Here is a 12,663-nt window from a genome sequence, read left to right on the forward strand (position 1 = left end):
TATGCTGAATGTTTTACATTGCCCCCCACCGTGCCCCTCCCCATCTGCCCTGCATGGAGTGCTTTAATGAGCCCCCTCACCCTAAGATTTCAAGTCAGTTTCAGCCACGGGGAGGCATCCCCAGGAGATCAGTGGTAAGGCTGGAGGAGAGTGAGGACAGAGTATTTATTTCCCTGGCTACTTCCCTGATAGCTTGCCAGAGATTTGTTTTACCCCTCTACTGAAACTCACAACTGTCAGACAGTTTTCTCCGTATGGCTACCATCTCCATTTTGGTTCCATAAATGCACCTCTTATTCCTTCAGACCTAGGGAAAGCATGGGTTCCAAAAGTTAATAGCCCCAGGGAACCTTGTTGACTTCCTTAAGCCCTGCCCACAACTCAGTAAATAGTCCATTTATTAAACCCTCCTCAATTATCTAGTTTGAGAGAGCCATATGTTTCCTGCTAGAACCGTGACTAATAAATAGAGTCACATAAGATTAGAAAGTGAAGGCTAGGGGCGCCTGGGTGGCTCAGTGGTTTAAGCCGCTGCCTTCGGCTCAGGTCATGATCTCAGGGTCCTGGGATCGAGTCCCGCATTGGGCTCTCGGCTCGGCAGGGAGCCTGCTTCCCTCTCACTCTCTCTGCCTGCCTCTCTGCCTACTTGTGATCTCTCTCTGTCAAATAAATAAATAAAATCTTAAAAAAATATTTTAGAAAGTGAAGGCTAAAAATAGAGGTTTGGAAGTTATCAGAAAATAGCAAGTATTTGGGTAGGTATAGCCATTTTCAATTAGCAATAATCGCGCCTCGGATAAACCTCATTGGCTACGATACTGCCACTGCGCAAAGCTTGGTATAGCCATTTTCAAAACCTAGTTATAATGGCCATAACACTCTGTTTCAGATGACTTCATGTTGTTCCACCAGCACTGCTAGTAATGGATAGAGCATGACTCTTTCAGGATTTCTAACCCTGACATAACAAATTCCAGTGGACCAACTGATGGCAAATACCTCTATAGCAATGACCACTTGAGATTAAGAGCAAATCTTGTACCAGTGTATATTTCATGGGAGTCTTGATTCCCTAGGAGATCTCAAGGCAGTTCTTTATCATCCAACCTTGCTCAGGTGTCCAGGAGTTTATGAGGGGCTTAGGTTGCTGAATGGCTATAGGCAGGTATTGTCCCTGTTGGATGCTTAATCAGTGAGCAATAGGCTCTTTGAAACATGTCTCTCATAAGGGTCACTGATTTGGTTTTCTCCAGTGAAAGTTTTTTCTCCCTTCTGACTCCATCACTTCTTATGTGGACTGCTCCCTCTTTACTCCCCAGACTGGGAATCTAGGTAGGAGAAGAAAAGAAAACTGGGTTACAAATGCTTCCAAATCTTCTCTGTCTTACCCCTGAATTTCTAGCTTTTGAAAGGCTCAAGAGCCAATATTTTGACACTTTCATTCTCTGGTTATATTCTGGAAACTTGTCTTGAAGCCATGCATTCTGGCTGAGGTTGGAGAGGGTCTCAGGCATAATTCAAGGAATCATAAAAGGAAAATGCTTTGGCTGAGATTCTGAAAGCCTTCCTTGCCTCAAGGATTTCTGGAATGAGGTGAAGACCACCTTATACTGGCTACAGATGGCATGAGCACCCAGTGTTCTTTAGAATTAGAAGCCCCTCACCTTTTTTTCTGAATTGGGAAGCTTTTTTGAATAAGACTATGAAGGATGATTTTATTCACAAAGAACAATATAAAAAAGAGAGCAAGAATTTTTATACTCTTCATTTGTGTGGGAAGGTCCCATTTGTAACTAAGGACACTATTTGAGAAATCATCTACAGCTCATTAAACAAAATTATATGACTCAGAGCTTCCACTGAGCCAATTTCAGATTTTAATTTTTCTGATTTTATATTCAATTGTCCAGTCCAGAGATATTGTAGTTAAGTTTGCAGCTGTTAGTCATGTTCACCTAAAGTAATGGAAATACCAAGAACTTGCCCTGATAGACAGTAATGGGTTAGTTCATGATGTCCCTTCAGATTTTGTTGAAAACGACAGGGAAATTACTTAGTACGAATAGCATGGCACTGTATGCAAAGATTCCATGCCTCAAGAAATTATTACCTTCCCCATGTTGCCTTTGTTTACATAGACTTGACTATAGGATCTCTGGAGATTTTCACTTTATGAACCACCTGGCCTATTAAAAATGTTTGAATAATTCTGGAATGGGTGGAAGCACTTATCCATTTGTAGTAGCAAATTGGCTGACTGTCATCATCAATATGGAAAAATATATTTCTTCATTATTTTACTTTGTATAAGCAACTCACCTGATGATACATGTATATGTTTTGAGGACAGAGACGATAAGGCTAGGGGTAAAGGAAACAAATATATCCACTCTCTCTGAAATGTCCTTACACCACAACTAGTGATTGTGTTATTTGGGTACTCCAGGAAACAGATACTAGGTCAGAGATGTAGGAGTTTAAGAAGTTTATGGGGGCAGGGAGGCATCTGTGGAAAATAAAAGGAAGGAAGGATGAAACAGGACTGTGTAGAAGAAGCCTTAGATCTCAATGCACATCTGACAAATTCTCAGCCAGTCCAGTGGGGAACTATGGAACAAACATTTCCCATTAGATTAATTCTGTGTTGTGCAGAAGTGGCCAAAGTTTTGGTAGTCATTGTCTGGGACCTGCTCAGGAAGACTGATTTTGCTTCAAAAGCTGAGATGAATCCTGAAAGTGCTAATAGCTGGAGACTTTCAGCTCACTTTTTTATAGCTAAACGGAAAATTCTTGTTTGAAGGGAGAGCCAAACAGAACTCTTCCCTGGCTGCCACAATGATCAACTGAATTTAGTAGCAGAAATATCTTGGTATTTTTATTCTGAAAATATTCCTATTGTTCATCTTATTTTAAACTTGACCCTGTAGTCACTGAATGACATGAATAACATATGGGGAATCAGTTTTCAGGTAAATAGCATGCTTCTTATGCAGTCTTCGGTATACAGACATAGATGAGTCATTTGGTAGTAAGGATAATGAACACAGAGTAGGGCTCTGTTCCAAAAGTGAGTGTCCAAGAGTTTTGAGAACCATGGAGAATGCAAGACTTAAAATATCTCTGGAAGGAGCACTCCAAAAATTGGGAGGATGGCAGGTCTAGATGTGGAGACACCCAAACACTCCCATAGTCACAAAGAAGCACCCAAGCCACTGAATAATGTGTCTTATAAACCTAACATCTACAGAACAGTTGGGGGCCTCAGCGACATTCAACACCAATATGAATTTTCTCTTTTGAGTTCAAGTATTCAAACTTACATTAACATAAGGATTTTCATCCTTATGGAAGGATGGCTTTTATCCTAAATATCTATCCCATGACACACTAAGGCCTTAGGACTCAAGAACTGCACAGAGCAAAATCCTAGTAATAACGTGGTTCCTTTGAAGGCCATTTACATGACCTCTGAGAGGCTTTGTTTCTACTTCTTTGATTCCAGGGTTACAAATTCTGTGGTACACATTTGGAGCAAAGGCACTTTCAGGGGAACTACTCCTATGCCTACTTCCTCAGCTTAACACTGCTAGTGTTAGTGATAAGCTCCTCCAATTCTAGGATATGGTAACTTGCTTGGTCTCATTCCTCATAGTCTAAATGACTCTTAGCCTAGCATAGAGGAATTTAGTCAACTCATTCCATTTAATGTAAGAAGAATTGATATCAACTCTCTGATACACTGGATTAAAAATACTAATAATACTTAAAAATTATGGAGCATTTATTGTTTGCCAGGAACTGTGTTCAGAGCCTTGCATGATTTTTTCATTTAATCCTTCAACTGTATATGGTATGCACATTATTATTCACATTTTATATATGAAAAACCAGAGACACATAGAGTAAATAACTTCCCCCAAATTCATATCACCTGGTAAGAGGTAGAGCTCTGGCTCCACAGCTCATGGTCTTAATAACTACAGTTGACCCTTGAACAATGCAGGGGTTAGGAGCACTGACTCCCACAACGTCAAAAAACCATGTATACATTTTGAGTCTCCAAAAACTTAACTAACAGCCCACTGTTGAATGGAAGCCTGACCAATAACATAAATTTGAGTGACACATACTTTGTATGTTATATGTATCATATACTGTATTCTTACAATAAAATAAGCTAGAGAAAAGAAAATGTATATTACTATACAAGGGAAAAAAAAATCTGCCTATAAGAGGACCCATGAAGTTTAACCCCATGTTGTTCAAGGATCAGATGTACACTATAAGACAACCTACTTCCTCAGATGCAGTGTTTGTAGGTCATCTCATCCATATGGAGTGCATCTCCCTTTCAGAAGATGCAGGAAATAATAAAGGACAAAGAGTAAATAATCCAGATAAAAGTCATTAGATTTAGAAGCTCAATTATGACTCTAGTGGGGCAGAAGGATATTTTGGTAGCTATAAAAACTAGAGGTAGCAGTAAGAATCAAGCAAAATACCTAGAAAATTATATGGTGGGGGGAGGTACAGGTAAAGGAATACCCATGGACGTGTATACCTTAACCTACAAAGACACTACAAGGTACAATCTGAAAGGCAAGGTCATTTACTTCCTACCTGGACCTAGAGAGAGTGTCATGACAAATCATGGTCATCAATGGGACAGGGGTACCTGAAAGGCCCTAGTCCTGGGAGTCTACCTATGCATAAAACTATGGAAGAACCCCAATTCCAGCCAAGCTCTGAGTCAAGTCTAGGAGTTGTAAGAAAGGGAAGAAGGAGAAAACAAATGCTATAGGTCCAAACTGGTCAGCAGGTAGGATCCAAGACTCAGAAAATCAGAGTCCATAAGAACAACACCAACAAACAAATCGAAAATTGTGCCAAGATAAAAGCTGTTTAGTCTTTTTGCAGTTGCAGCCTACCTTCTGAATCAAGCCCTCTGAAGCAAGCACATGTGAATGATAGTCAGAAGTCAACAAAACCACACTTGAGTATGAAAAAGTACACCAAGACTCTCTCATGACTAGATACAGTAGGATTTCAAAGCTATTTGCATTCATTCACACATATCTACTCTGATTTTTGTCATGTTTATGTCAAAGAGAAAAGTAAATCAATACTTTTTAATTTTATATCAGACAAGAAATCAGCCACTATATCAATGTCAGCACTAGTGTTGTTTTGAGTGGATTAATCTTTCACAGATGATAAAAGTGAAATTTTGAGTATGGATAAAGAGGAGGTGAGATTATATATATATATATGCAATGGAATATTAGTTATAAAATGATATAGATATACAATGGTTATATATATATAGATATATATATCTATATATATATAGTCATAAAAAGAATGAGGTCTTGCCATTTATGACAACATAGATGGACCTAGAGGGTACTATGCTAAGTGAAATAAGTCAGACAGAGAAATATAAATATTATATGATTTCACTCATATGTGGAATCTAAAAACAAATGAACAGGCAAGAAAAGCAGAAACCAACCCATAAATATAGAGAACAAACTGATGGCTGCTAGAGAAGAGGGGGCTGGGGGCTGGGCAAAATGGGTGAAGGGAAGTGGGAGATACAGGCTTCCAACTATCAAAAGAATGAGTCACAGGGATAAAAGGTGCCTCATAAGGAATATAGTCAGTGGTATTAGAGTAGCATTGTATGGTGACAGATGGTAGCTACACTTGTGAGCATAGCATAACATGCAGAGCTGTCTAATCACTATGTTGTACGCCTGAAACTAATGTAAAATTGTGTGTCAATTATACTTCACCTTAGAAAAGTGCAATTTTGATTTTGCCAAAATTGAATTAACAATATTAAGAAGTTGATTAATAGATCCAGAGGAAAAATAAAATTTCTTCCCAAATGTAACTTTGAGACAACAAAGGCCTTATGGTAGAAATCAGAGGTAGATTTGTGAGAAACCAATTTTGTTGTGAAACATAATTTGAATGTAAATATAGCTAGATGTAGGATCGGAGTTGAGGGCCTTGAAAGGGCTTTGGGTAAGTACAGTTAGGCATTGTTTAACTCAGAGCAAACATTTAGAAGCAAGTGAAGAAACACCTTTTCTCAAACTACACTCTTGCCAAAAACTAGGGAGTCTAGCCTCCCTAGATGCTCTCTTACCTGGCTCTGACCATCAGAACCACCCAAAAGCTCAGGAATCAGACCAAGAAACTGAATTTGTGTTTTTGGAACTACACGATGCCAAATAACAGATTCTAGTGATTTTACTGAATGCTTCTTTCACTATCTCTTCCTTGTCCTCCCTCTTTTGCCTTTCTCCAGACTTCTCTGCTTCAACACTTGACTTTTTGGTTATGAATCTTGGAGTAGTTAATACATTCTATTTCAAATTGCTTTTGACTTCCTGGTAGTGACTGCTTTTAGGAGATATTTTTCTTTCCAAATATGTTCACTTGAGAAATATTTTTGGAAAAAGAGTAGATTAAATATTGGGGGGGGGGAGTCCAACAGCGTTCTGACCTCCTTTGCTCCTTTTAAGAATTAATACTTGATAAGCACTTTGTGTTTCTTTTACTGACTCTGGACTTGTCCCTACCAGAGCTCTGTTCATTTCATTTCCTACTAGACTTTGAGCATCTTGAAGATGAAACCTGTATCTTACATGTTTCCATTGTGTCAGCCCTTAAAACAGTAGTAAATGTTTGACAAAGTACTGTTGAGTAAATACTAACATATAATCCTACCTCATCACAATGTTTCTGTCCTTGAAATGGTCAACTGATAAACTTTAATTTTAAAATATTTAACTTTCGCTTACTACTGTGCTAAGGAATCTGCTGTCATGAAGCCCTTGGGCTATAAGGGAAGTCAAATAGGCAACCTATTGCAGTATGGTAAGATAACTGCTACAGTAATATGAGAGCATATAGAAACAGAACCTTACTAGGCAAACAATGTCAGAAAATGTTGATGGTATTTTATTTGAGTTTTAATGAATGAGTAGAATTGTTTGCTCAGGCAAAACAAGAGAGAGCTAAGCAGAGGGAGCAGGATGGGTAACTGTACAAACGCAAGGAGAGAGAATGGAAGCTTCAGGAAATGGCCTGTCATGAAAAATGACGGGTGAGTAGAATATGGAATAGAGAGATGAGGCCAGAAAGGCAGTCAGGGCTTAGATAATGCCATGCATTATAGGACAGTTTGAGGGGATTCAGCTTTGTTATGTGTGTAACAGGAAGTGACATCAATTTGTAACTTATGATTCTGGTGGCACAATAGAGGATGCACTGAAGGGAGCTGGACTGATCACAGACAACTGGGTAAGAAGCTATTGCAGTAATTCAGGTCAAAAATGGTTACTTGAACAAAAGTGGTGGCAATTAATAGGAAATGAAGAAACGAGCTCAAGAGAAACTTAGTACTTCATCCAACAATAGCAGAACGCACATTCTTCTCAAACACATGAAATGTTCACCAAGCTAGAGCATATTCTGGGCCATAAAGCACACCTTAACAAATTGTAAAAAGTATAAGTCATATAATATTTGCACTCAGACCACAATGGAACTAAATTAGAAATCAATAATAGAAAGATAACTGGACATAATAATAAAAAATAAAAAAAAGATTACTGGAAAATCCCCAAATGTGTAGAGACTAAACACATTTCTAAAAAACATGAGTCAAAGAAGAAATCTCAAGAGAAGTTAATGTTTTAAAATAAATTAAGATGAAAATGCAACTTATCAGGGCGCCTAGGTGGCTCAGTTGGTTAAGCAACTGCCTTTGGCTCAGGTCATGATCCAAGGGTCCTAGGATCGAGCCACACATTGGGCTCCCTGCTCAGTGAAGAGGCTGCTTCTCTCCCTCTCCCTCTGCCTGCCCCTCTGCTTACTTGTGCTTTCTCTCTCTATCTCTTTGTCAAATAAATAAATAAAATCTTTTAAAAAATGCAACTTATCAAAATTTGTGGGGTGCAGTGAAAGCCATGCTTAAAGGGAAATTTATAGCAATGAATGCATATTTTAGAAAGGAATAAACAGGTGATGGGGGTTAAGGAGTACACTTGTCATGATGAGCACAGGGTGATGTATGGAAATGCTGAATTACCATATTGTATACCTGAAACCAATATAACACTCATAACTAATGGGAATTAAAATAAAAACCTTTTTAAAAGATCTAAAAGCACTGTTAACATTATAGGAAACTAGAAAAAAAAAGTAAATAAAATCCACAGTAAACAAAAGAAAATAAATAATGAAAATTAGAGCAGAAATTGAAATTGAAAGCAAGAAATCAGAGAAAAATCTATGAAATCAAAAGCTGATTCATCAAAGAGATACTTAGAGGGGTGAATAGTTGGATATGGAAGGCTGAAAGACATAAAGATACATGGATCACTCTCAAATGATGATGTCATATTTTAAAAGTAGTGAATGCATCTATTCCAAAGACAAATTATAGCAAGTATTGACAAGAATGTGTAGCAACTGGAATAATCATACACTGCTGTTGGAAATGTAGAACAGTACAACAACTTTATAAAATACTTAAGCAGTTTCTTTAAAAGTTAAACATGTACTGGGATGCCTGGGCGGCTCAGTGGTTTAAACCTCTGCCTTCAGCTCAGGTCATGATCCCAGGGTCCTGGGATTGAGCCCCACATCAGGCCCTCTGCTCAGCAGGGAGCCTGCTTCCTCTCCTTCTCTCTCTGTCTGCCTCTCTGCCTACTTGTGATCTCTGTCTGTCAAATAAATAGATAAAAATCTTTAAAAAAAAAGTTAAACATGTACTTACCATATGACCCAGTCATACAACCCCTAACTATTTACCTGAGTAATGAAAGCATATGTCCAAAGACTTGTAACAAATGTTCATAGTAACTTTATTTATAATAGCCCCAAACTGGCAACAGCCTAAATGTCCATCAGCAAGTGAATGAATAAACAAATTGTGGCACGTCCATATGGTAGACTCAGCAATAAAAATGGACTACTAACACATGCTACAGTATGAATGAATCTCAAAATAACTATGCTAAATTAAATAAATCAGACCCAAAAGAGTACATGCGTATGATTTCATTTATATAGAATGCAAACTAGTCTATAGTGACAGAAAGCAAATCAATGGTTGTCTGAGGTTGGAGAGAAAGATTACAAAAGGGAAAGAATAAACTTTGGGGGATGATAGATATGTTCACTATTTTAGATGTGGTGATGATTTTATAGTTGTGCTCATATGTGCTATGGTGAGTGCTGTGAAGTGTGTAAACCTGGCGATTCACAGACCTGTACCCCTGGGGATAAAAATACATTATATGTTTATAAAAAAAAAAAAAAAGAAAGGATGAATACTCAACTTTTGTAGCAACATGGACGGGACTGGAAGAGATTATGCTGAGGGAAATAAGTCAAGCAGAGAGAGTCAAGTATCATATGGTTTCACTTATTTGTGGAGCATAACAAATGACATGAAGGACTTTGGGAGATGGAGAGGAGAAGGAAGTTGAGGGAAATTGGAAGGGGAGGCGAACCATAAGAGACTATGGACTCTGAAAAACAACCTGAGGTTTTTGAAGGGACGGGGGTGGGAGGTTGGGGGAACCAGGTGGTGGGTAATAGGGTGGGCACGTATTGCATGGCGCACTGGGTGTTGTGCAAAAACAATGAATACTGTTACGCTGAAAAAATAAATCAATCCATAAAAAAAAACCTCAAATGAAATTGCACACTTAAATATGTGCAGTTAGTTGTCAATTATACCCCAATGAAGTTATTTAAAAAACAGTTGGTTTTAAAAAGATGTGCATATTTTTTAAAAAAAAGAATCTCACACGTTAGTACTTAGAACAAACTAACGAATTTATGTCAATCTTCACTTCATCTTATCTTTTCAATCTCAAGTTAACTTTCATGAATCCACCGCCAACTTTTAGAGATGGATGCTCTCACCCTTGTAATTCTGCCTATGTGGGAGGTCCTTCCACATTTACAATTTTTTTCCCACAATCCCAAGAATCTAGAATTATTAAAGAAGGAAAAAAGTTAATTATCACACAGAATGGATACAAGCATAACCTGTAGTCTTTTATTTTGTAATGATGAGATCAGAAATCCAAGTGAAAACTTGTTTAAATGCTACATACAAAATGACCAGAGATGCATGAATTGGAGAACATGTTTTATGAACACAGTCTTAAAATATGACTCACTCTCTGTGAAGTACTCTCATTTGATCCGTTTTAATCCTCTTAATTTATTTTAAAGCTGACATCATATCCACTCCACTCTGAGTGTTATAATGGCTTTTGGCCAAAAGCAATACAATTCTGATGTGATTAGAATATCAGAAAAACTTTCTGATAAAGAAAATAAACAGCAGAGCTGTCAAAAATGCGCAATAAGAGTGAACTCAGTGACAGAGTCCTTTCCTGCCCTGAGTTTTTAGGATTCTGTGACAGCTTTCATGACATAGTTTCTTAACTTGGAGTCTGATCATCCTGCGAAAGTACAGGCAAAAGTATGCCCAGATCATACCTTCTCTTCTAATTCTAGATCATTCATGGAATTTACTCTTATGTGCTATAAGAAAATGAGGAGAAAGAGATGAGGAGAAACAGAAACAGAGAGACAAAGGGGACAGAGAGACAGAGAGGTGTGTGCTTCTAATCTGAAGACACTGTGGCACTGGACTTGAAATTAACAGCCCTGGCCCTGGTTCTGATACTGCATATACTGTATATGTGACATTAGTCCAGTTTCCTTCCCCTTTTGGAGTCTGTTTTACTATATTACTTCAACTTCAGAGGTTGAATTAGATAGATGCCCAGGACCCTTCAAGTTCCAACTTCCGAGGGGTCCATGTACTAATGTGGCTCTTCACTTACCCTTGATTTTATCTTCATTTCCCTAGGTCTTTGGCATTTCCCTCTTTTCAGCCAAGGTTCCGCATCTGGGTGATGCTATATTGGCTTCCAACTTTTTGTCAGTGCCGCTATCCAGCATAGCATAGAAAAGATTTTAACAATGGCAAGTTCCACTGACTTTCCCTCTGAGTCTGCAGGTTCTGAGACATCTTGTCCCTCCCACATTCTCTAAGAGGCTGAAACTTGGATCCCATGATGGCATGCTCCACAGCCATATTTTAACTCCCTGTGCTTCATCAATTCATCATTTATCAAAATGTAGCCACTCTTGTCATCAAATATTAGGATGGTAAGAATGCCCTTAGAAATCACTTTGTCCATTGTCGTCACCACCACCAAACCATTGTTTTCCAGATATGTGTGAGGATTAGAAAAAGGAAAGGACACAGCAGGCCACAAATGGAGTCCACAGATAAGGATTAGAACGTAGGGATTCTGATTTCATGTTTAATGATATTTCTACAGCACCTCTTTTGTTAATCATATTGCCAGGCATGAAGCCTTATTTTATCTGACCATTCATTCATTCTTTCATTTAAACACAAACAACGAACACTTACTATGTGCCAAATACTGTGCTTGCTGATAGAAAAAAAATGCTGATGGGAACAAGCCATTTCTGTCCTGAGGTTTACTCTAGCTCTTAATTAAAGGCTGTTTCTTATAGTATTGGTTTGGGCTTAATGCAACAGAACAGGTTATCATCATTGCCATTATCTCCACCTCCAGGCACCCACCCACTTGCACTGATCTAACCGAGATTCAATATGCTTTAAAACAGAGGCAACACATAGCATTAAACACAATTTTATTGATTTGCTTCAATACACAAGTATTCATTAAGCGCCTGCCGATTTGACCTTAATCTTATTCCTAAGAATCTAATGCAGTTTAAAGATAGAATTAATCATCAAATGAGAAAGCTCAGGTTCCTGCTGAGTCATTCTGTGGATGTTGACTATAAGAAGTAATACTTTATTAACAACTGAACATCCCTTTCAGTGGCCATTTGTGTAGTGCATCTTATTTTCACAGTTGTATATTGAGAAGAGGATTCCAAAGACAGAATGACACACTAAGGAATCGGTACAGTAGGAAGGACCACGTTTAGTAGGTTAAGGAAATAGGAAGCCCTTGAAAACTCTCCAGGTTTTGGTGTGCAACAGGTCAAGGCCAGGAATAAATTAATAATAGAAAGGGCAAACAATTTCCTGAGAGTTGGGGGGATTGCAAGTTTAATAATAAAAGTAAAGGTGAGAAGAAGCAGTCAATTGTAATGAGCCTTGTTTAGCATAGTCTTACCTGGCAAGAGAGAAAAGGGAGGGAGGAACAGGTAAGTCAGCAAGGGTTGAATAGAAGAGTTAAATCTATGAAATTAACCTATATATCTTCAAATAACCTATATGCATTCAAGCACTCGAATACCTTATATACATTCAAATATTCAAAGAATGTGAAGTAGGAGAAAGGTGGAGTTGATGCTGATTCTGCCTATCAATAAGTTTATGACTAAGGTTGAACATGAGGTGAAGACTTGATCCAGACGTCATTTCATTTAGTCTCATTCCTGAGATCGCATAGACTTGTGAGAATTTCCAAGCATGATTCCTGTGGTTAAAGTTGAGCATTTTAAAAAAAATCAAGGCGAAATTCACATAACAAAACTAACCACTTTAAAGTGAACAATTCAGTGGCATTATACACTCACACTATTGTGCAATCATCCCTTCTATCTAGT

General features: G+C 38.1%; 1 pseudogene; it reads right to left on the reverse strand.

The window, feature by feature from the left end:
- Positions 1-680: 680 nt before the first annotated feature.
- On the reverse strand, positions 681-836 carry LOC123935603 (annotated as a pseudogene).
- Between the last annotated feature and the right edge of the window lie 11,827 nt (positions 837-12,663).

The sequence above is a fragment of the Meles meles genome, chromosome X (assembly GCF_922984935.1).
Source record: "Meles meles chromosome X, mMelMel3.1 paternal haplotype, whole genome shotgun sequence".
NCBI classification, from domain to species: Eukaryota; Metazoa; Chordata; class Mammalia; order Carnivora; family Mustelidae; genus Meles; species Meles meles.